We start from the raw sequence: 22,044 nt of genomic DNA on the forward strand, positions 1-22,044 counted from the left end.
CTATGCCAGGCAGCAACACTTTGCTGCTTCCTGATGCTGGCAGAGTGTCTGTGAGGGAAACTCTTGATCACACAGGCTGATGCTTGGCTGCCTGTGTCTTAGTCATGACCTTAAGGGCATTTCCAGGCTCATGTGCAATGAGGCCACACAGGAGCTGGCAGTAATGCAGACTGAAATGTCCTCCCCACTGTGGTACAGGACTCTTTGGGCTGTAAGAACTGTTCCAGAGTCCTATTCACCATCGCTGGCCTGGTAATGATCCTTCACCTAGAAGGTGCAGGAAGGTTGGTGGAGATGGTCCCTTAGCTCCAGGACTAATGCTAAGCTAGTTGGCAGCTAATTCTCATGGATGCAAGGGCCACAAAGCAGGAAAGCTGGTGTGCCCTGGCTTACACAAGGTTAGGATAATGCAAGGAAATCCTTAACTTATCTACCACTGTACAGATTCTACTTGGTTTCGAAGTTAGTTGTCTTACTTCCCCTTTTTTTTCTATAATAACCCTTTCTCTCTTGCATACCAAATATCAGGGTGCTTTATTTGGGTTTACAGTTTGAGGTACAATGTATTATAAAGGAGATGTCACAGTAGCAGGAGATTGATGCTGGCAGGTCAAACTGCATTCATGATGTGCAATGAGGAAGAAATGAATGTTGATGTTCAGCTCACTCTCTCCTTTCTGCAGCCTAGGAACCCTGCCCGGGATGGTGCATCCACCTTGAGTAGAACCAGAATGGGCGATGCTTCCCACCTCAGTTCATTCCTCACAATTCCCACACAGCCTTGCTCAGTGGCTCCTCCTGCAGGAGATGCTAGGTCTCTTCAGCTGACAACTGAAATTAGGCATCACACTGGTCTACAGTGTATGGTTGCCAGCTTTGACCTGTGTCTGTGGTCTATTGTTGCTGTTGGTTACTTGGTGTCTGCATGGTGAGCCTGGCACTGTGCCCTTAAGACATCACCCTGTCATGGTTCTTATGCCCTGCTCTTCAGTGGGTGGAGCTTTATTCCTGGTTAGAGGAGGGTGATGCAAACAGCCCCTTGGGTAACACAGTTCTGGTTGCCCAGGTCATGGGGACTGACCCAGGAGATAGGGAGGTTTTCAAGCACTGTGTTTAACCCTAATAGCCTTGGTGATGGGTTTTAGTTTTAAATTTTACTCATGATTGTCCTTCCCCAAGCAGTAGGGTCTGTGGAGGGGCAGTGCTGCTGGCAACTCCTTTCCTCTGCATTCCTCAGTATGCCTTTCCATTTTTTACACTAAAGCAAGAATTATGTTTTCTTCAGTCCATGCAAAGGTATCAGGATGTGTGAGCAGGTTGATGTCCCTGTGGGAAGATGGTCATTGAAGGTTGTTACTCATCCACACATCCCCACATCTCCTCTGATTAAAATGCACAAGATGGGGAGCAACACTAAAGGCACAGGCAGGAGTCCTTATAGGAGAAAAAGCAAAGAGCTCTGAATGGAAAAACACTCTGCTGTGTTTGTATAAAATGCAAGGCAGGGGTGAATGGTAGGGAAGAATTTTATATAAATTTTATATAAAATGCTCATAACTAACTTCTTAGGAGGAAAGATGGAATCACTGAAGAGTGTTAAGCAGCTTTGTCTCCCTCAAACCCTTTGTATTTCTACCACCAGGATAGGGCGACTAAAGCAAAGGAGGGAAGAGAGGTGGAAGCACGCTGTGGGGAAATGGAAATGGAGGTGAAGCCAGTGGGGGTGTTTATGGGGCTGGTAACAGCCATGCTCTGGACGTGGTGACCGAATGCAGTAGAGCAGAACAAGACAGAAGCTTCCACCTGCCTCTCCCAGGATCCCGAATTCTTAATAGATCTCAACTGTCATGCTTGGTCTGGTGTTACACATCCAACTGTTAATTGCTGGCCCCAAGATCCGGTTACAGCCCAGAGGAGGACACTCTGACATACACCAAGGCTGTTGTGTAAAGTTTGCTAGCCGTTATTCTTGATTAGTTAAATAAAGTTGAGGACAATCTATAGCTGGGCAGAAGAGAAGTAGGCGGAGCTTAGGTTCTGGTACTTGGTGTCTCAGAAGAACCATGAGGAAGCAGAAGTCTAGGAGGAGGAGAAGGAGAGGAAAAACGTCACCAGGGGGCAGTATAGAGCAGGAGCATGTGTACATGAGGGCTGGCAGGATGGAACAGAAGCAGCACAGACAGGAACAGCTGTACCAAATGATACTGAGGTACAAGGCTGAGAAAGAGCAAAATAGCTTAAAGGGCTGATACCTGTGCAGCTCTGGTGCTTTACATCTTAATATAAATCTGCAAGATCTATGTGTCTTTTATTTTGGAGCAAAGCAGTATGAGGTGGAGTAGAAATACCTAATGGTTATTAACAAGCAAAGGAGGTCACAGCAAACCCCTTGAAAAATGATGATGCATACACTCAAAACTTGACTTGCAGCAGCAAAGCACTTAGATTTTCTATTTTATTTCTGATTAATGTAAGAGGTTTGGAAGAATTCATACTCTTCCTCTTAGAAGGAGTTGAAATCTGGGAGAGAAACTCTTGCCTTCCCTGCATCCTGGGGTTTTTTGTTTCTTTTTTCTTTTTTTTTTTTTTTTTCTTTTTTTTTCCCCCATTGGTTTGTTGGTTGGTTGGTTTCATTTTGTTCTCGGTGTGTTTTAGAGTCCTTTCATGAATGCTTCTCGTTCCTTCCAATTTAATGGTCTGTTTTAATTCCTTATCTGATGTTGACTTTACTTTGGAGAGTGGTATGTATCCCAAATATGGTTGATTTCTTTTAAGATCTTTCAATTTTGTGGAAACTTTTTTTTTAACGTATGTTTTAGGATGCTCTGGGTTTCCGCAGTGTCTGCTATTATGTACCCATTTTCTTTCTTTCTTTCTTTACTTCTTTCTCTCTCTCTCTCTTTCTTTCTTTCTTTCTTTCTTTCTTTCTTTCTTTCTTGATTTTTTGTATTTCTATTTTTTAGCATTACAAACTGCCTTTTACAATAACCACAACAACAGCAATTCAGGAAGCAATCCAGCAACCAGTCCAGGATGGGAAAACAGCAGCTTCCTGGCCACCAAGCTGCTCTCTCACCCCTCCCACCACAAGGGGGCCTCTATTCCCCCACCCTCTTCCTGGATCTGGGACTCTGCTGCACTGGGCTACTGACAGGTGCTAGGCTCATGGCCCTATCCTCTTGGGTACAGAGACTCCCTGCTTTACAAAAGGTGCAAACTCAGGCACACACAGTGCAGAGCACAGCAGGCATGGAAGGTGTGGGGAGTAGACCTTGTACAGGCAATGGGAAGGACACAAATAATGCACTGTGCAGACACATGCCACAAGGACAGGGGACAGCAGGCAGGACCACAGCAGCAAACTGCTGCCCTGGGTCTATGAACTCATTTTCATCTCTAATCGTGTTAGTTTGGAGTTCTTTCTCTCTCTCTCTTTTAATGAAATTGGCTGACAGTTCGTCAATCATACTGACTTTCTCAAACAACCAAGTCATATACCCCAGGCATCTCTGGGACATTACATTGTATCTTCCAATGAGTCTCAGAGAGCATCTGCAGGAGGGTGCAAAGGTTTTAAGATCCAGCGGTCAGTCAGGGAGTTTGGAATAAAGTGTCTCCTGGACATGCCTGTCCTGCTGCACCTAGTCTCACTCTGAGAGAGTGAGGCAGTGAGTGTTCTGTCCTGGAAGGGACAGGGGCTCCCTGCCCCCACCCCATCTGAGAGGCTGTTGGCAGTTGGAGGCTCTAGAGGAGGAGCAGTCAGTTTTCCTTGTGTTGCTCATGCCTGGCAGATTGAGTAAAACTTGGTGGATGGCTCTACACACATGAGAATTTGGACATGAAATGTTTGTGAGGTAGGTGATTTAAAAAGAGGATGCCACCTTGTGTCGGTTGAGTGTGAGATCAGTGAGTATTTTGGAGAAATAAATGAGAATATGATAAAAATTCAATACATTTGTGTACCCAACACTTAAATAGATAAAATGTATCATTTAAATGTTCTGTGTTTAATGCTGTTCAACTTCTTATGAAAACTTCTTTCTTTTAAAGAAAGGTTTGAGAAAGCAACCCTAACTGAATACACCTGTGTGTGCATTGATTTAGAAGATTTCGGCTACAAAGGCAGGTGATGAGTGGGGCTCAGCTAATTCACTTATATTTTTCAATCATTCTCTTTTTCTTCAGGAAATGTCAATATTGCCCTGTGGTTTGAAATTAGACTTTTCACAACTATTTTTATCATCTTTGTGAAAAAGATAGTCTTAATTGCCATGTCATTTTCTTTCTGTGCTTAGGAATAAATACCTTCTATATGAAGTACCCTGGAGCCTAAAGGAACCATGAGAAAAAAAAGAAAGTCAACTGACTCAGTTCTTTAATTTTTACAAGACTCAATTTTTTCTTCTCTGCACCCTATTGGCCTTATAGGACTGTGTAGTACTACATTCCATCACTAATGTGTGATGTTCACACATGTACTAGTTCACGGGAGACATCCTTGGCACAGTGAGAGGAGAGAACCAACACAGGCTAGTCTTATTATTTATTTATTTATTTTGTACTTGACTGAAATCAGTATTATTTTTTTTACATTCAGAATTTTATTTTATTTTTTTCCTTTTATTTTTTTTTACCATTTTTTTTATTAATTTATTCATATTACATCTTGATTGTTAGCCCTTCCCCTGTTTCCTCCCATTCTTCCCTCCCTCCCACTTCCCCCCATCTCCCCTCCCCTATGTCTGTGATTGAGGGAGACTTCCACCCCCTATATATGCTCTAAGATTATCAAGTCTCTTCTTGGTAACTTGCTATCCTTCCTCTGAGTGCCACCAGGCCTCCCAATCCAGGGGACATGGTCAGAAAAGGGGCACCAGAGTTCATGTGAGAATCAGATCTCACTCTCCACTCAACGGTGGAGAATATCGTGTTCGTCGGCTAGGTCTTGGTAGGGGTTCGAAGTTTACTGCCTATTTCTCCTTGGCTGGTCAGGCTAGTCTTATTAATAAGCCAATCCTATGTCTTTGGCAATGAGATCTGCAAAATGACAAATAGAGGTCTCCCTTTCTTTTAGAATCAGTATAGTTATTGAAAAGGATCAGTTTTATAGAATGAATTATGAGGCATTTTCTAGATCAGGCATAACCTTAGAAGCTACTAATTTGTGTTGGCTGATGTGGCATTGAGTTCTTGTGTAATTCAAAAGCTGATGCCTGTACCCACGCTCCTCCATTTCTGGTTACAAGCCTTGTTCTGATAATTTCCTGTCTAAATGTTCTGTATGCTCTGCTTCCCAACTGTCTCCCTGATATGTCAATAAAGCAGCTTAGAGCCAATCGATGAGCAGGGAAGAGAATAGGGCCGGACTTCCTGCCAGCCAGGGGAGGAGGAGTCAGAAGAGGAAGTAGGGGATTCAGCATGAGATTCAGCCCCAGCAGAGAGGTGCAGAAGAGGTGCAAAAGATTCAGCTGGAACAGAGAAAGAAGTAAAAAGCAAGTAACTTGGGGATTGAGGCAGAGATGGAATCAGGATAATATAGAGAGTTAAGAAGACGCTTAAGGCGGGAGTGGTGACGCACGCCTTTAATCCCAGCACTCGGGAGGCAGAGGCAGGGGGATCTCATTCAGTTCTTAGCCAGCCTGGTCTTCAAAGCAAGTCAAGGACAGCCAAGGCTACACACAGAGACCCTGTCTACAAAATACCTACCTAAAAAAAAAAAAAAAAAAAAAAAAAAAATATATATATATATATATATATATATATATATATATATTTAAATTGCTCAAGATTGTCTTGTGAAGCTCGTTTCTAAACAAATATAAAAAGAGTCAATTATTTGTGTGGAAGCTGGGTTAAGACAGAAACCAGGAAAAGCAAACCCTGTTTTATAATAAATAGCTGTGGCAGCTGTTATATGAAATTTTAGTGACTATTCTTGTTCGACCATTCTCGTCTGCAGTGTCCAGCACAAGTATCATTTCCCAGTGTGATGTTTAGGGAGATGGGCAGAAAACCTTGGCTCCTGATGCACATCCTACTTATTCCTGATACCCCTTGTCATCACAGAATGTACCAGCAGCCTCCATATTGAGGTCAAGTGTCAAGAATGGAAGCTTTGTGTGTTGATGTACTTCCTCCTGAAGAAGTAGCTCTCTGTGTAGGTTTTAGGTATAGAGCCAGGCATGGTGGTCCCTGAATCTCTTCATTCGGGGTACACAGACAAGAGGAGTGATATGAGGTCAAGGCCAGGACTGCCTGTGTAGCAATACTGGGTCACATACTCCAAGCAAATATTAGAAAAGGAGAAAATAGAGATTGAAGTATTAGAAGTGTTGCATATTAAAACCTCACATTAAAAAGTCTCTTCTGATTCTGCCCTCCAGGACCTGCTTGGCATATTTCATGAAGTAGTATAGACGAATTCTTGATGAAGGCAGCACTGCACTTTTCTTTGGTTTCTCCTCAGTGAATGACATATATTTTAATAGGTTTTTTCCTGACATGGACCAATTAACTACATGATTTGCATAAAACTTGAAAATGACTTAATATGGACATATAGTCCAAAAACATTATGTGTATATAAGGTGTGGGAAAATAGTTGCTTAGGTGATTGAAATGGGAATTTTAAGACATTTGTAAGAAAATCCGTGGTTTTCTGGAGTCTGAGAGACTCAATGCCCTGTTATAATGTGAAACAAAGGCAGACATGGGTTCTGTGGATCCAGGAAGAGGCTGAGCGTGCCTGTCATCTGCTCCTCTGTGAAGGCAGCACAGTGGGGTGTAGTTTAGAATAGGGATGGGGCTTGAGGTAATGTGTGGGTGCCGTGGGGGTTTTACAGAGGATAGAGCAGTAAACCCTGGATGTCAGCTGATTTAAAGTTTGAAGGTAGCTCTGCCTGTCACCAGAGAACTGTCAGATACAGCATGATGATGTGATGTTTTTATCATGACTCCTTGTGAGAAGAGAGATGTAGGGGTGGAGGCAAGCGTGTCGCAAATAAAGACAGCAAAGTTTTGCTACCTCAGTATGAGAGTCTTGAGTATCTGATCCAGCCAAAGACTTGCATTAAATAGTCTCTACAGTCTTGTTTACAATTTTTTAAAATGAAAATGAAATCAGACCATTTTCACTCTCCTCCTTTAGGCTCTGCTTTTCTCATTTATCTTCACCCTCCTTCAAACTCATGCATTTATAGATAGCCACATAAATTTCTATCTGCAATATTATGCCTACAAGTGTAGGTTTTCAGGTCTGTATTGTAGGTATTGGATAACCAGCTATGGAAACGTGTGTAGGGAACAGCAAACTCTCCCTCTCTCAGCAGTGCTTAGTTGCTTATAGGTCTTTGTCCCAGGATGAGTCCCCTTGAGGTTCCCCACCTACACTGAGTGTCCAGTGTGTCAGATACACGCCAAGAATAAACTCCACTATAGATCTCTCGCTGCAACCGTGTGACAATGAAGATTCATGGACAACGTTGCTAGGGCGTGCTATAATGGAGAGGGTGCAGGGGCACCCTGCATGTAAGAAAAGTTTATTCTTGCTCTGGGCATGGTGGCATATGCCTTTAATCCTAGCACTTGGGAGGCAGAGGCCGGCAGATCACTGTGAGTCTGAGGCCAGCCTGGTCTACAAAGCATGTCCAGGACAACCAAGACTAAACAGAGAGACTTTATCTTCAAAACAAAACAAAACAAGAAAAATTTATTTTGTTCTCAACTTTGCTGTCATCCTAAATTGCTAAAAAATATTGAAAGGCTATTTTTTTAAAAAGTGTTTCCTACTCAACTCTCCAAAGACCCTTTGATAAAAACTTTCTTTGCTGGTATTTAGAAAATCTCTCCTACTTTCCAGTAAACACAGAAACCTGGACTCACCCTTCAGCTATGTCAGTCATGACAGTCATATGGATCAAATATTTAGAAAGAATATTTTATAATTGCTCACATATAAATGAAAAAGAGGCCTTCTTATCCTATCCCCCGTCTTTTAGCCATCTTGGTCTTTTAGGCCCAAGGTAATGGCCTAAAATCACAACTTCAAATCAGCCAACATTTCCCTCTCTGCGGTGTTATGCTTGCAAGTGTTAGGTTTTCAGGTCTCTATTGTAGGTATTGGATAACCAGCTATGGGATCCTCTGTGCAGACAATGAACTCTCCCTCTCTCAGCAGTGCTTAGTTGCTTATAGGACTCTATCCCAGGATGAGTCCCTGTGAGGTTCCCCATCTACACAAGATTGTCCCTGTCTCAGGATGAGTCGGCGTCATGTTTTCCCTTGGTGTTGTCCTTGTCTAACTTAGACAGGCATATTGTTGTGGTTGGTCAAGTCAGCTTCCATGTGGTTTGTAGGAGACAGTTGGCCCTGTGAATATTAGGATAAATATGGAAAAGCTGGGTCTGTAAATTGTGAGTAGTAGATTCTGCCATAAGGCCCAGGAGACAGAGAACATGGGTATTTGCCTAGGATTCTAGCACCAGCAGGATTTTGCTCCTGTTGAACAAGCTATAAACAAGTCCCATGACATAGGCCATCTATCACCAGGTATAAGTGCCCCTTGTGCAACCTTTAAGACACCCTGCCAGGTCGATGATTTCTGGTTGACAGTAACACAGTTCTCTCCTTTGGTAGACTCTGTGGCACCTGTCAGGATTATGAAACCTAGTTCTCCCAGAGGAGGCTTTAGTTTTCCATCCAGCCCACATCTCTGAGTCCATGTCCAATGCGCTTGATGTATTCAGTAATAGGCCTTGTTGGTGAGATCACAGAAGTGACCAAAGGTGGCAGCATTAATCTCTATTGTTTGGGGGTCTCATGTAGCCTGATGACCAGCATCTCAAAGGCTGGTGTCTCATGTCAGGGTCCTTGTGTTTGAGGGTTTCCCTTGGGCACCTTGGATTTCAGGATACATCCTTGTCTTCTGTGGAGACCTGGTTCATTTGATCTGGTCTGATTTCTAAGACTGTAACAAAAAGCAAAGACACAACCCATGGACAGAGACACACTGCTCTGGAGGACGAGCTCTGAGCACAGATCTTGGTCTCCACATGGAGCCTCCTACACTTGCTGTTTGTGTGTGACCATCTCAGCCTGTTCCTAAGGACTTCAATCAGAGAGTGAAGAGATCACTGAGAAATAGAAGCAAAGGGTTTAATTAAACATTTCAGGATAATCCTGTTAGCCAATGAGACTTCATTTATTTACAATTATATACAGAGCTAGGACAAACCGTGTACCAGAAAGATAATGAAAGATGTTAAACTTCAGGACTTCTAAGAGTTGTGTAGAAAAGCTGTTACGATCTGGGATCCTTCTCCATAGGTTCTGGCAAGGACAGAAGGAATCCAAGGCATCGATGTCTAGTCAGTGGGCATGGATACAGACACATACATAGACACAAAACAGACACACCGAAACACACACACACCCAAACCCACCACACGTATACACACACATACACACACACACACACACAGACATGCACACACACAGACACCCAAACACAGAGAGAGAGAGAGAGAGAGGCACACACACACACACACACACACACACACACACACACACACACACACACACACACGTTTAAGATCAACACTTCAGGGCCAGGCTTTCCAGAAGACACCATTTTGATTGTCTAAGGCCTCTTTCTTTCGCAGGAATGGTTCGGTCTCACATTTGTACTCTTTGCTTCAGGCACCGTTAGCGAATGTATTAGCGCAGACCAACATCTCTTATTCTTAAGGTCCAGGCCTCTTTCTGATTTTCAATAGGCTGAGACCCACACCTCTTCTTTGGCCGACGCCTCTTCAGAATTAGGGGTAGACCCAGACTTCAAATCTTCTTCTTTGGACTTATGCCCCTCCAGGGTTGGGGATACAGCCAGGACAACACACTTTTTTCTTTGGGCCCTGGCATCATGATAATTAGAAATAGCCTCTAGCCTAGGCCACTTAATGCATCCCAATAGGCCAGTGCTCACACTTCTTAGGGCCCAAGCCTGTTCAAAGTTGGGGATAGGCCACAGTCCACAAATAGTCTATGGGTCAAAGTCTCATCATGATTCAAATTTGGCCCAGGCCCATCATTCTTCCTCAGGCCTAGGCCAAGTAATGCATTGTGATAGGCCAATGCCAGCACCACGTCATAGGGCCCAGGTCCCTTCAATGGTGATAGGCCCAAACCAACACTTCAAGTTCATTGAGCCAAGGCCTCTTCAGGGTTGTGAATAAGCCCAATCCAATACCCCATTTTCTTAGAGCCAAGGCCGCTTCAGGGTTGGGAAGATGCCCAGGCCCACCCCTCCTCTTCTTAGGGCCCAGGCCTCTTGAAGGGTGGAAACAGGCCCAGGCCCATACCTTCTCTTCTTAGGGCCCAGGCCTCTTCAGGGTTGGGGATAGGCCCAGGCCCACACATTCTCTTCTTAGGGCCCAGGCCTCTTCAGGGATTGGGATAGGCCCAGGTCTTTACCTCCTCTTCTTAGTACCCAGACCTCCTCGGGTTTCAGGATAGGCCCAGGCCCACACATCCTGTTTTTAGGGCCCAGGCCTCTTCAGGGATGGGGAGAGGCCCAGGCCCACATATCCTCTTCTTAGGGCCCAGGCCTCCTCAGCGTTCAGGATAGGCCCAGGCCCACACATATTCTTCTTAGGGCCCAGGCCAATACCTCCTTTCTTATGGCACATGCCTCCTCAGGGTTCATCCCAGAAGTCCTAAGGTAGGCAGGCACATGGGACTGCTGTGAATCCCTGCCCTCCTTGGTGGACTGTGAGTTGTCCTCTGCCTAAGACAGCTGCTCTTCCTGGAGCAGGGGTTTACCCTGTGATGTCACAGAGGCCTGGCCTCACTTCACTCACTGAATCACAATGGGCAGCTTGCCATCCTTGACCCCTTGTGCCTGCTCCAACACTAACTGTACCTTGTTTTCTTTCTCACCTCTGTGCACCATGAATCCTTTAGCTTGGGTTGGAATTTTGTGTTATTAGCTGAGTGCTTGCCTTTAATCTCTGTGATCCTTGGCTTTGGAGGCAAAAGTTCAAAAAGTTTAGGTGAAGAGTGTGGACAAGTCACAATATAACTCTTTGAAGGCAGAGCCCAGTATGTTAGGGGAAGAAACTCCTGGGAGCATCTACTTTTTGTCCATCGTCAGGGAACCTTTCACCAGAGTCATTGTGTGAGTGAGTGGCCATGCTGCCCAGATTTGCTCAGAGCCTCTGTCTCCATGTGCTTGCAGGTCTGGCAGTGCTGGGCTGGCTTTCTTAGCCCTACTCTGACCAGAGTCTCTGTCAAGTCCAAGCTTCCCCCGTGCTGGAACTGCATTCTCTCAAGCACCAGGTTTCCATTCTTTCTCATGAAGGGGCTGCAGATGTAAAACATGACAGACACCCAACACTGGGGATTGCTGGACACCCAGCCTGTGGTGCCACCATGCATTCTATGTAGTGGCCACAAATGTTGTAAAGTTTCATGTTGAATTGTCAAAAGCTTTAAACCTCAATTTGAATTAGTCTGGTTCTGTCTTCAGAGACAGAAAGTCCAGCTGCATGCAAGAGAACATATTACATAGTCACATTGTGTGTGTGTGTGTGTGTGTGTATGTGTGTGTGTGTGTGTGTCTGTGTGTGTCTGTGTGTGTCTGTGTGTGTGTTTGCATTCAGAGAGCCTTGCTTGTAACATGACTCATAAACATGTGGATTCTGTTGGTGTAATTTAGAGACTGTGGGAAGTTAGAGTGCCTGGTGGAAGAACAGGTTTTACAGCAGGTAAAGGGTTGATCCTTTTGTGTCGTGAGCCTCGGCATGTGCTGTCTCCTGCACAGGTTCACTGTGGCTCTAGCTGGCTATCCAGGATGGAACACAGGTTGTATATGCAATATTTGGGCACACATACTTGTATTCTTCATTACTGTGAGAAAATGTCCACCTACCCTAACCATCATCCTCGCTTGGTTGAGCCCAATATTGTCTTCGTTGATTTTCTAGAAGAGGCATAGGCACCATGCACCTGCTTTTAAACTGCCCCAGAAACTGGACAGGGACAACAGAGGCCACAGCTGCTGCTTCTGCCATGGGAGCTGCGGGGCACAGTAGGACGAGTCCCTGCGCTGCTGCCACTTTCAGTTTAGGCCATGTGAAGAGAGCACAATAACCCCGCCTACTCTGTTCCTTGGTCCTCACTCTGAAGCTCCACAGGGGCTGGCCCTAGTGGCCTCTCACTCATGACCCCCTCAGCTACTGACAGACTCTGTGTCCATTACCATACACACTAAGGAGGCCCAATGGCGGAGGCCCCCCTGACATCAAGGTGCTGTGTAGCACTAGCACTAGAGGTGTGGTCGGTGGCAGCTTCACCTTAGGACAAGGACGTAGGTGAGGATGTGCTCTGACTTTCCATCAATTCTATACGACTTGTTTGTTCTCACCACAGCTCTGTGAGATGGGACTGGCCCGAGTTTTCCACTGGAGATGGCCCACCCTGGGGTCCAGTCACCCGACTCACATCTTCTTGGTAGCCCGGCACTTGGGTGCCACCGGGAATCACCTCAAAGCTTCTGAGCAGGTGAGAAGGAACAACTGAAAGAATCTGGGATCTGTTAGCCAGACCCTAATAGCAGTCATGATGCAGAGGTGGGTTGGGGCTGTGCTAACTCTGCTGTAGTTTGTGATCTGCTTCCTGTAGTCTTTGGCTACTATTCCACTTTACAAGACAAGGACATGGGACCTTGAGTAGAACTCTCTCAGAAGTGATGGAGGCCCAGACTCAAGCTGAGAGACGAGCCACCACCCTCCCCCAGCTGTGTCCCCCAGACACTGCTCCACATGCCAGCTGTTGTAGAGAATATTTGTTTGAGTCACCTCCAACAAATGTCAGGGACTTCTAGGAACATCCAATCCGGACATCCATTCATGTGCACTCCTGTATAGCCATGATATGTGTGTATTGTGCTGGGGAGGGTGTCCCTCCTGGTCCTACCAACTCCAGCAGGCAGAACCAGAGGCCTCTGCTATTGATCCAAGAAGTCAGCCCACAACCCAACTCAACGCACCCCTAGCTAACCCATGTGTATCTCCCCTTGCTCCCAACCCTGCCTCGCCCCCAGCCCCGGACAATCTCCAGCATTTGTTTCCTCAGCCAGTTGACAAGTGTCTTCCTGAGAGTTTGGAGCCCAGCCCTGTGCTAGACCCAACACCTGCTGAAGAGCAAATGACAGCCCCTTGCCCTCAGGGAGCACACAGGCTGCTTGGGGACTGGAGGTGCACACGAGTGCACACAGCACGTATATGAACACATACACAGAAGAAAAAGCACGGGACTAAACAGCACATAACACTTGACACATAATACTGTGTGCTAACATGAGTTCTGTTACAGAGAATGAGCTCAGGCTCAGTCAGCTGGGAGGCTCCGCCATGGAGGATAAGGAATGGGGGAGGTGCGAGGGTCTGGGAAGAATATTGTAGAGCAGTACCAGCGAAGGCATGGCACAATTACAGCAGGGAAGAAACAAGCTGGGCAATTAGCTGAGGGTCTTTGTGAGGGCTCCTCTAAGTGAGCCAAGGACAAGTGGTACATGGAGGGTCCTGGGGCCTGTGGAGTGCCTCCCCTTCCTCAGATCCCCTTGAGTACACCTAGACCCCCACACACAGAGAATAAGGCATAGGGGATCAATAGTACCCTGTAACCCAAAGTGCTTGGAGGGTACAGGCAGGAATCTGGAGGGTTCTCCCAAGCCATGGTAGGAAGGAGCAGAAAGAGCTCCCCTTCTTTCCTCATGTGTGGTTCATTGTAGGGAGCAAGGGAAACATCTGTGGGCCCCCGACCGACCTGCTCACATATGAAGACATGAGTCCCTGACCAGCAGTGACCTCTGCTTCCTTACAGAGCACACACAGCTCCTCGGTGGGTGTGGCATGGGCTTGCATGCATGGGTGCGCTGGGGGTTGAGCAGGAATCTATGCTAGCAGAAGCAGCAGCTGCACTGTGCACACTGGTGTGGCTTCTTGCAGCTGTGGAAGCGCTGGTGCATGAGCAGGTTCTGATTGAGGCTGAAGCAGCAGCTATACTCAGGCAGGGGAATGACTGCTAGCCTGTGTGTGTGCGCTGGTGCACCCCCAGATTGGGTTGATGCTAAAGGCCTTGACACACTTGGTACACACACACACACACACACACACACACACACACACACACACACACACACACGAAGGCAACTGCGAGGCCTGCCCCAACGTGAGCCTTCTGGTGCATCACCAGGCTGGGCTGCTGGGAGAAGGTCTGCCCACACAGTGGACAGCAGTGGGACTGTTCCTCTGCTGGGTGGTGGATAACCAGGCCTGTATTGTCCCCCAGACCCTCCTCCCAGTCCCCTGTAGGGGACCCTCCCCTGGAGGACACCAGCTCTGTCATGGGCACTGCCAGATGCAGTCACCTGCCCCTGGAGAAGCACAAGCAGAGAGAGGGATAGAGGAAGAGCCCAGGGTCAGCCATTCTCCAGCCTGGGGAAGCGCTCACTCCCCACACCCTCCAGTGTTTGCTCCTGTACAGTTTTGTTTTGTTTCATCGCAGCCTTTGTGCTGGGCTCTTCTCAAGAGCTGCCTCCTCCTAGTAGCCTTCCCTGGCCTCTCCCGCATCCCTTCCAATCTGCTGCCCATCCCTGTGACCTTCCTCATCACCTGGAACAAGGTGGTCCTGCTATCTCTGACTCCACCCCAGCACTTCAAGAACAGAGAGCTGCCTTCTGTTACAAGCCACATCAAGCATGGGCTAACAGCTGATGGGGATTCTCAGGAGCAGCTTTGCCTCCATTCAGATGCACAAGGATGGGAAGTGACCCATAGCTTAAAAAGGGAAGTAAAATTTACCCCCGTAAACTTGAGAATGACCTCCCTGCGTTAAACATTAAAGCTAGTCCCAGCGCTTGACAAGATGAATCATACACGTGAAAAGCTGCAGGTCACTGAACCAAAGCAAGAACTCCCAAGGAGCCAGGCCTGGTGCAAAGGCTGGGCAACACACTCAGTGCTCACCAAATATGGCCAGCTCTGAGTTCCCTGCATGCCCAGTGTAAAGATTGTCTTCCCTGGCCACTATGTCCTCTGAAATAGTGTCCCACCATCCTCACATCATGCTACAATAAAGGACAGAGAAGTGGTGTGAAGCCCAGGTTTGTAAATGGAACAATTAAAGCTGTGTGAAGCCATTACACTTGCCCAAGGTCACACAGCAAAGTGAGCCAGGACTAGGCCCTAAGTCCCCTGACTCATTCTTGAAATTATAAACGTTTCAATATATCCATCAAAGCAACTTGTGTAGGGTCCCTTCCAGGCTCCCTGCAGGTCTTCTCCCCACTTCCAGCCTAGGTCAGTCTACCTGCAGGTTGGGGGTTCCTGGAAACGCCCTCAGGAAAAGCCACAGGATTGTCCCTGTCTCAGGATGTCTGTGTCATGGTTTCCCATCCACACTAGCATTTCCCTTGCTGTTGTCCTTGTCTACTTAGACAGCCATATTGTTGTGGTTGCTCGAGTCAGCTTCCATGTGGTTTGTAGGAGACAGTTTGCCCTGTGACTATTAGGATAAATATGGAAAATCTGGGTCTGTAAATTGTCAGTAGTAGGTTCTGCCATAAGGTCCAGGAGTCAGGGGCCGTGGGTATTTGCCTAGGATTCTAGCACCAGGCAGGATTCTGCTCCTGCTGAATAAGCTATAAACAAGTCCCACGACATAGCCCATCTGTCACCAGATAGGAGTGCCCCTTGTGCAGCCTTTAAGACACCCTGCCAGGTCGATGATTTCTGGTAGACAGTATCACAGTCAGGTCTCTCCCTTGGTAGACTCCATGGCACCTGTCAGGATTATGAAAGCTAGGCCTCACGGAAGAGGTTTTAATGTCCCATCCAGCCTACATCTCTGAGTCCCATGTCACATGTGCTTGGTGTGTTCAGTAATTGGGCCTTGGTGGTGAGATCACAGAATTGATCAAAGATGGCAGCGTCAATCTCTATAGTTTGGGGGTCTTTTGTACCCCGATGACCAGCAACTCCAAGGCTGGTGTCCCATGTCAGGGTCCTTCTGTTTCAGGGTTTCCATAGGGCACCTTTGAATTCAGGATACATCCTTGTCTTCTGTGGGGACTTGGTTCATTTGACCTGTTCTGATTTGTTTTTTTTCCTTTTTGTTAAATTAATTTATTCTTGTTACATCTCAATGGATATCTCATCCCTTGTATCCTCCCATCCTTCCCTCCCTCCCATTTTCCCCTTATTCCCCTTGCCTATGATTGTTCCTGAGGGGGATTACCCCCCCCCCTGTATATGCTCATAGGGTATCAAGTCTCTTCTTGCTAACCTGCTATCCTTCCTCTGAGTGCCACCAGGTCTCCCCCTCCAGGGGACATGGTCAAAGGTGAGGCACCAGAGTATGTGAGAAAGTCATATCCCACTCTCCACTCTACTGTGGAGAATGTTCTGCCCATTGGCTAGATCTGGGTAGGGGTTTAAAGTTTTATGGCCTGTATTGTCCTTGGCTGGTGCCTTAGTTTGAGTGGGACCCCTGGGCCCAAATCTGCCTATCATAATGTTCTACTTGTAGGTTTCTAGGACCCTCTGGATCCTGCTACTTTGCCATTCTCCCATGCTTCTCTCATCTAGAGTCCCATTTCTAAGACTGTAACAAAGGACAAAGACACAACCCATGGACAGAGACATACTGCTCTGGAGGGCGAGCTCTGGGCACAGATCTTGATTTCACATGGAGCCTCCTACCCTTGCTGGTTCTGTGTGACCATCTCAGCCTATTCCTAAGGACTTCAATCAGAGAGTGAAGAGATCACTGAGAAATAGAAGGAAAGGGTTAAATTAAGCAATTCAGGATAATCCTGTTAGCCAATGAGACTTCATTTATTTACAATTATATACAGAGCTAGGACAAGCCGTGTACCAGAAAAATAATGAAAAATGATAAATTGCAGGACTTCTAAGTGTTGTGTAGAAAAGCTGTTATGATCTGGGATCCTTCTCCATAAGTTCTGGCAAGGACAGAAGGAATCTAAGGTATCGATGTCTAGTCAGTGGACATGGGTACAGACACATACTTAGACACAACACAGACACACAGAGACACACACACACATACATATACACACACACCCAACACACACACATACACATGCAGACATGCACACACACACACCCAAACACACGCAGAGAGAGAGAGAGGCACACACACCCACACCCCCCCCCCCCACACACACACACACACACACGCAGATGTTTAAGATCAACACTTCAGGGCCAGGCTTTCCAGAAGACACCATTTTGATTGTCTAAGGCCTCTTTCTTTTGCAGGAATGGGTCAGGCTCACATTTGTACTCTTTGCTTCAGGCCCCTTTAGGGAATGTATTAGCGCAGACCAACAACTCTTTTTCTTAAGGTCCAGTCCTCTTCATGATTTTCAATAGGCTGAGACCCACACCTCTTCTTTGGCTGACGCCTCTTCAGAATTAAGGGTAGACTAAGATTTCAAATCTTCTTTGGACATATGCCCCTTAAGGGTTAGGGATGCAGCCAAGACAACACTTTATTTTCTTTGGGCCCAGGCCTCATCACAATTAGAAATCGCCCCAGGCCCATTTCCTCCTCCAGCCTAGGCCACTTAATGCATCACGATAGGCCAGTGCTCACACTTCTTAGGGCCCAAGCCTGTTCAAAGTTGTAGATAGGCCCAGGTCCACAAATAGTCTTTGGGTCAAAGCCTCATCATAATTCAAGTTTGGCCCAGGCCCATCATTCTTCCTCAGGCCTAGGCCTAGTAATGCATTATGATAGGCCAATGCCAACACCACGTCATAGGGTCCAGGTCTCTTCAGGGTTGGCTATAGGTCCAAACCAACACCTGAAGTTCATTGAGCCTAGGCCTAACAGGGTCTGGATAGCCCCAGTCCAATACCCCATTTTCTTGGGGCCAAAGCCTCTTCAGAGTTGGGGATAGGCCTGGTCCCCATACGTCCTGTTCTTAGGGCCCAGGCCTCTTCAAAGTTAGAGATAGGCCCAGGCCCACACAGCTTCTTAGGACCCAGGCCTCTTCAGGGTTTGGGATAGGCCCAGGCCCACAAATCTTCTCCTTAGGTCCCAGGCCTCTTCTCATATGGGGATAGGCCCAGGACTATACATCTTCCTCTGAGGGCCCAGGCCTCTTCAGGGTTCAGGATAGGCCCAGGCCCACACATCTTTTTCTTAGGACCCAGGCCTCTTCACGGTTGGGGATAGGCCCAGGCCCACACCTTTTCTTCTAAGGGCCCAGGCCTCTTCAGGTTCAGGATAGGCCCAGGCCCACACATCCTCTTCTTAGGGCCCAGGCCTCTTCAGCATCAGGGACAGACCCAGGCCCTTACCTCCTCTGCTTAGGACCCAGGCCTTTTCAGGGTTCAGGATAGGCCCAGGCCCACACATCCTCTTCTTAGGGCCCAGGCCTCTCAGGGGTAGGGATAGGCCTAGGCCAACACCTCCTCTTCTTAGGCGACATGCCTTTTCAGGTTTCATCCCGGAAGTCCTAAGGTAGGCAGGCACATGGGACTCCTGTGAATCCCTGCCCTCCTTGGTGGACTGTGAGTTGTCCTCTGCCTAAGACAGCTGCTCTTCCTGGAGCAGGGGTTTACCCTGTGATGTCACAGAGGCCTGGCCTCACTTCACTCACTGAATCACAATGGGCAGCTTGCCATCCTTGGCCCCTTGTGCCTGCTCCAACACTAACTGTACCTTGTTTCCTATCTCACCTCTGTGCACCATGAATCCTTTAGCTTGGGGTGGAATTTTGTGTTATTATGTGAGTACTTCCCTTCAATGTCTGTGACCCTTGGTTTTGGAGGCAACAGTTCAAAACTGTTAGATGAACAGTGAAGGAATACGTACAGAGTGGATAAGTCACAATGTATCTCTTTGAAGGCTGAGCCCAGTGTGTCAGGGGCAGAGACTCCTGGGAGCATCTGCTCTTTTCTCCATCCTCAGGGGACTGTTTACTAGATTATCTGTGTGAGTGAGTGGCCATGCTGCCCAGATTTGCTCAGAGCCTCTGTCTCCATGTGCTTGCAGGTCTGGCAGTGCTGGGCTGGCTTTCTTAGCCCTACTCTGACCAGAGACTCTGTCAAATCCAAGCTTCCCCCGTGCTGGAGCTGCATTCTCTCAAGCACCAGGTTTCCATTCTTTCTCATGAAGGGGCTGCAGATGTAAAACATGACAGACACCCAACACTGGGGATTGCTGGACCCCCAGCCTGTGGGGCCACCATGCATTCTATGTAGTGGCCACAAATGTTGTAAAGTTTCGTGTTGAATTGTAAAAAGCTTTAAACCGCAATATGAATTAGTCTGGTTCTGTCTTCAGAAACAGAAAGTCCAGCTCCAGGCAAGAGTATATTTTACATAGTCACAGTGTGTGTGTGTGTGTGTGTGTGTGTGTGTGTGTGTGTGTGTGTGTGTGTGTGGCATTCAGAAAGCCTCCCTTGTAACATGACTCATGAACTTGAGGATTCTGTTCGTGTAACTTAGAGACTGTGGGAAGTTAGAGTGCCTGGTGGAAGGACAGGTTTTACAGCAGGTAAAGGGTTGATGCTTTTGTGTCGTGAGCCTCGGCATGTGCTGTCTCCTGCACAGGTTCACGGTGGCTCTAGCTGGCTATCCAGGATGGAACACAGGTTGTATGTTGCAATATTTGGGCACACATACTTTTATTCGTCATTACTGTGAGAAAATGTCCACCTACCCTAAACATCACCCTCTCTTGGTAGAACCCAATGTTGTCTTAGTTGATTTTCTAGGCCTTGGTACCCTGCACACCTGCATTCAAACTGCCCCAGGAAGTATTGTGGCCATCAGAACTTGAACAGGAGCAATAGGGACGTCACTAGGACACACCAGAAGCACAAGTGACTGCTCTGTCTGCATAGACCATGTGCAGTGGTCACTGACACCATCACTGCATCTTGTTTTGTAGCTGAAGGTTGATATATCTGAGCAGTGTCCCACTGTGTGGCTGCTCCATGTCCCTCCTGTTCCCCAGTAACAGGCACTTGCAGGTTCCCATATCTTGGCTGTTGTGAATGGCTCTGCAGTGAGTATGGGAGCCGACCTGTGACACACTCGCTCTGTGTCCTTGGATCTGACCCTGCAGTGTGAGTCCTGCTTCTTATCGGTGCTATGTGTTTGTTTCCTCAAGAACTTCCCTTGTGTTTTCCACAATATCACCATATCCATGTGTATACTTTCTCTTACTATTTATCAGTGAACTCAAAGGTACATAATACTAATACTGCCAAATACAACCAAGCTGGACATTGGGGAAAGGTTGGCAGAAATAGCTTCTCCGTTTTAAAGAGGTTTACGGTGTCAAAGCTAAAAAAATCTTTCCTCTTTATTCAGACAAGAAAAGTGACATGTTGCAGGATATTAGATTTCTCTGTGAATTCTGAGATTGTGTTATTTACTGAAAAAAAAACTGTGTCTAGTTGTGGTGTGTTCAGCCTTGGCACACACCTTTAATCCAAAAGCTTTTTGCGGAATATTTCAAACAGGATTAAACAAAGGAAGCCTTAGATTAAGAGGTGAGCAAGGCTCCTGGGGACAGTGAGTGAACATGGGAGAAAGCATAGGGAGTAAGAGGATGTCAGGAGGACAGGATAGAGAGATGCACAGGAAGTAAAAGGGAGGGACATTCAGGTTTATGGGTTTTCGAGATGGAGTAGAGAAGGGGAACTTTTGGGGAGGGACACTAGATGAGGAGGAAGGTCAACTGGGTGCTTTCTCTGCCTCTCAGAGCTGGCAGGGTTTCACCCCAGCATCTGGCTCCTGAGTCTTCATTGGTAAATAGAATGATTGAGATTTTATTTAAAACAAAAACAAACAAACAAACAAACCAAAAACAGTGGATCCCAATCTGAGTACACTCCTTTTGGTTATTGCAAATAATAACAAAATCTAATAACGATATTGATTATGGTGGTGGTCACGATGATAACGATGCTGTTGTACAGAGAGGGAGAGAAGGGTATTCCTGGACCAGCAGGGTCCAAAGAGCCTGCAGCATCCTACAGCTCTTCCATAGCTCTAAGGAAGATGGCTGACAGGGCTGTCAGAAAGCCCTTTAATGAAGATGGTAAGAAACCCAGGAACAAAGTCCCCAAGATTCAGCATCTGATGACTCCACATGTCCTGCCACACTAACACCAACACAGCGCCTGAAGAAACAGCACACTAATAGAAATAAGGAGGAGGCTGCAGAACATGCTAAACTTGTAGCCATGAGAATGAAAGAAGCCAATGAAATCCCCAGGAACAGACTGCCAAGAGATGTGGGCTGTCCTCACGGAGAGTGTTGAGGCACACCAACTTTGAGCCATGTCCAGACATGTCTAGGCCTTCCTGCTTAGCATAACTACAGTTCTTGGGTTTCGAAGTCTCCATTTTTATCCTAAGCTTAAATGAAGTTCAAGTTCTTAGGCTTTGCCTGCCTAAGGACTTGAATAGCCTTTTACACACAAGTCAATACTTGTTGAATGTTCTGCTTGAATGAATGTTCTATGTTCTACTTAAACAAAACCCCACTATCCTGCCATGTTCGTTTTCCTGGGATGGTCAGGAACTGGAATGTCCGAGCTCCCCTACCCTATATCTTAGCCAACCATCTTAAACTGCTTTGTTTAGCTGATCAAAATGGTGCAACGCTGCCCTCCCCTTGCTTTCCACACCTGGTTAGGTGGTTGCAACCTGGTTACAGTTTTGCTTAGAAGAAGCCTGCCTTAGAAATGGCTCAGTGAGCCAGGCTTGGTGGCGCACGCCTTTAATCCCAGCACTCTGGAGGGAGGCACAGGCAGGCGATTAAGCTGTGAGTTAGAGGCCAGTCTGGTCTACAAAGTGAGTCTAGGACAGCCAAGGCTACACAGAGAAACCCTGTCTCGGAAAAAAAATAAACCAACAACAAACAAAATGCCTCAGGGTCACAATTTGGCTCCTGTGTCCACTTTGTCCCTGACTGGTCAGTGTTCAAAGTAGCCTT

General features: G+C 46.8%; 2 long non-coding RNA genes and 1 pseudogene across 5 annotated transcripts in view; 2 read left to right on the forward strand and 1 right to left on the reverse strand.

The window, feature by feature from the left end:
- Window positions 1-3,213: 3,213 nt before the first annotated feature.
- The window catches only part of LOC311599985, a 42,684-nt gene continuing 23,853 nt past the window's right edge, over window positions 3,214-22,044 (forward strand). Inside the window, exons 1-3 of one of the 3 annotated variants that reach the window (XR_014780086.1) lie at window positions 3,214-3,854; window positions 12,427-12,626; window positions 13,790-13,899. This is a non-coding gene — a long non-coding RNA (uncharacterized lncRNA). The remainder of the gene's footprint in view (window positions 3,855-12,426; window positions 12,627-13,789; window positions 13,900-22,044) is intronic. The other 2 variants (XR_014780087.1, XR_014780088.1) reach the window with 2 other exon arrangements.
- On the reverse strand, window positions 13,829-15,404 carry LOC311599983 (annotated as a pseudogene). Its single transcript, XR_014783636.1, has 3 exons — window positions 14,673-15,404; window positions 14,191-14,434; window positions 13,829-14,144 (listed from the first exon to the last, which is right to left on the reverse strand). The product of XR_014783636.1 is annotated as an uncharacterized misc_RNA (transcript).
- Window positions 16,730-20,063, forward strand: LOC311599992. Its single transcript, XR_014780105.1, has 3 exons — window positions 16,730-17,986; window positions 18,044-18,820; window positions 19,987-20,063. It is a non-coding gene; the product is annotated as an uncharacterized lncRNA (long non-coding RNA).

This window comes from Acomys minous (assembly GCF_964271855.1).
Source record: "Acomys minous genome assembly, chromosome: 6".
Lineage (NCBI taxonomy): Eukaryota > Metazoa > Chordata > Mammalia > Rodentia > Muridae > Acomys > Acomys minous.